Source organism: Salvelinus sp. IW2-2015, linkage group LG15 (genome assembly GCF_002910315.2).
Source record: "Salvelinus sp. IW2-2015 linkage group LG15, ASM291031v2, whole genome shotgun sequence".
NCBI classification, from domain to species: Eukaryota; Metazoa; Chordata; class Actinopteri; order Salmoniformes; family Salmonidae; genus Salvelinus; species Salvelinus sp. IW2-2015.
In genome coordinates this window covers 52,160,062-52,162,526 of record NC_036855.1, presented here as the reverse complement: position 1 = coordinate 52,162,526, position 2,465 = coordinate 52,160,062, and the positions used below count along the sequence as shown (strand labels likewise).

At 39.2% G+C, this 2,465-nt stretch overlaps 1 protein-coding gene across 1 annotated transcript in view; it reads left to right on the top strand.

Moving 5' to 3' along the window:
* Positions 1–2,465, top strand: part of nadsyn1 (NAD synthetase 1) — a 137,043-nt gene that overhangs the window by 65,150 nt on the left and 69,428 nt on the right. The gene's annotated exons all lie outside the window — the stretch shown is intronic.

Sequence of the window (2,465 nt, the reverse complement as noted above, 5' to 3'; positions counted from 1 at the left end):
TCAGATGCTGCGTGTGAGCAGGTGTCTATGTCAGCTACGGCCTGTGCCTTCCTGAAGCGACCTGCAGTCTGTGGTCGCGTCTCCAGTCGTTCCTCTCTACTGACGAGAGGATTTCAGTTTCCTGTTTTGGATTTACCTTTGATATATCCAGGAGAATCATTGTTTGTTTGATACTGGAATAAAGACTCTGTTTCTATTACGTCGCTTTTGGGTCCTCATTCACCAGCATAACACCCTGTCTCACCCCACGGCCATGTGTGAAGAAATGTGTTTGTTTTTTGCCTATTTTAACTGTACACTTGTTGTTTGTGTACATGGATTTTATAATGTCGTATGTTTTTCCATCAATTTGTATAGCAGACCCTCAAGCCAAATTGAGTCAAAGGCTTTTTGAAATCAACAAAGCATGATAAGACTTTGTCTTTGTTTTGGTTTGTTTGTTTGTCAATTAGGGTGTGCAGAATGAATACGTGGTCTGTATATTTGACATTTGCTCACTACATTGTTTTCACTGAGGAAATGTACAAGTCTGCTGTTAATGATAATGCAGAGGATTTTCCCAAGGCTTCTGTTGACGCATAAACCACGGTAGTCATTGGGGTCAACATTTTCTCAAATTTTGTGGATAGGTGTGATCAGTCCTTGGTTCCAAATTTTGTCGAAGATGCCAGAGCTAAGGATGATGTTAAAGAGTTTTAGTATAGCCAATTGGAATTTGTGGGCTGTATATTTGATCATTTCATTGAGGATACCATAAACACCACAGGCCTTTTTGAGTTGGAGGGTTTGTATTTTGTCCTGTAGTTCATTCAATGTAATTGGAGAATCCAGTGGGTTCTGCTAGTCTTTAATAGTTGATTCTTAGATTTGCATTTGATAATGTATATGTTTTTGCTGTTTGTTCTTTGTTATAGGACCAAAAAGATTGGAGAATTGGTTTACCCATACATCTCCATTTTGGATAGATACAACTTTGTGTTGATTAAATAGTACCCTCAAAACACCAGTCTCAACGTCAGCAGTGAAGAGGCGATTTCAGGATGCTGGCCTTCTAGGCAGAGATGCAAAGACAAAAACATATATCAGACAGGCCAATAAAAATAAAAGATTAAGATGGGCAAAAGAACACAGACACTGGACAGAGGAACTCTGTCTAGAAGGCCAGCATCCTCACTGTTGACGTTGAGACTGGTGTTTTGCGGGTACTATTTAATGAAGCTGCCAGTTGTGGACTTGTGAGGTGTCTTTTCTCAAACTAGACACTCTAATGTACTTGTCCTCTTGCTCAGTTGTGCACCGGGGCCTCCCACTCCTCTTTCTATTCTGTTAGAGCAAGGTTGTGCTGTTCTGTGAAGGGAGTAGTACATAGCGTTGTACAAGATCTTCAGTTTCTTGGCATTTTCTCACATGGAATAGCCTTCATTTCTCAGAACAAAAATAAACTGACGAGTTTCAGAAGAAAGACTATTAAAAAGTTTGGGGTCACTTAGAAATGTCCTTGTTTTTTTAAAGAAAAGCACATTTTTTTTTCCATTAAAAACATCAAATTGATCATAAACACAGTGTAGACATTGTTAATGTTGGAAATGACTATTGTAGATGGAAATGGCAGATTTTAAATGGAATATCTACATAGGCGTACAGAGGCCCATTATCAGCAACCATCACTCTGTGTTCCAATGGCACGTTGTGTTAGCTAATCCAAGTTTATCATTTTAAAGGCTAATTGATCATTGGAAATCCTTTTGCAATTATGTTAGCACAGCTGATAACTGTTGTCCTGATTAAAGAAAGCAATAAACTGGCCTTCTTTAAAACTAGTTTGAGTTTCTTCCTCGACTAATCTTCCTCCCTTCCTACACAGTCTCAAACGTATCAAAGTAAGCCCTCCACCACTTACATGAAGACGAATATCTCCTCACAAGCCCATTTGTATAAGAGGTATCTCCCTGCTCACACCACACGTATAAGAAAGTTCTCGTTCCAAACAACAAGAGGAGAGCCATGTTATTTAGGCGAGTTAGTCTTTCTCAGAAGTAGCTGATTTAGAAAGGTAAGTGCTCTGCTCACAGGAAGGTTGCCACTTGTATGTTTACGCGTAGCGTCTCTTCTTCCACAAGATCACTAAGCCATCTGTATTAGAGAGTAGTTTCTCTGCTTCGGTTCACAAATTAACAGCCATAAGGACTGTATTAGAGTAGTCTCCTCCGTTGTTACTTCGCAGTCTGCTTGCTTCACTCAGCCACTGTTGGTAAATATTATTAATAGTATTAACTCCTTTCTCACAGCAAAGCTGCTGTAATAATTATCTGATGAGAGAGAAATTAGTATAGTACTCTCTCTTCTTAATAACAAGCACTGCCCACGTATATGACTAGTAGTATCCTCTTTCTTACTTTTCTTTGTCTTCTCTAAACAGGAGCACATGGTAGATTAAGCATATAGTTGTGTCTCAATGGCTCACA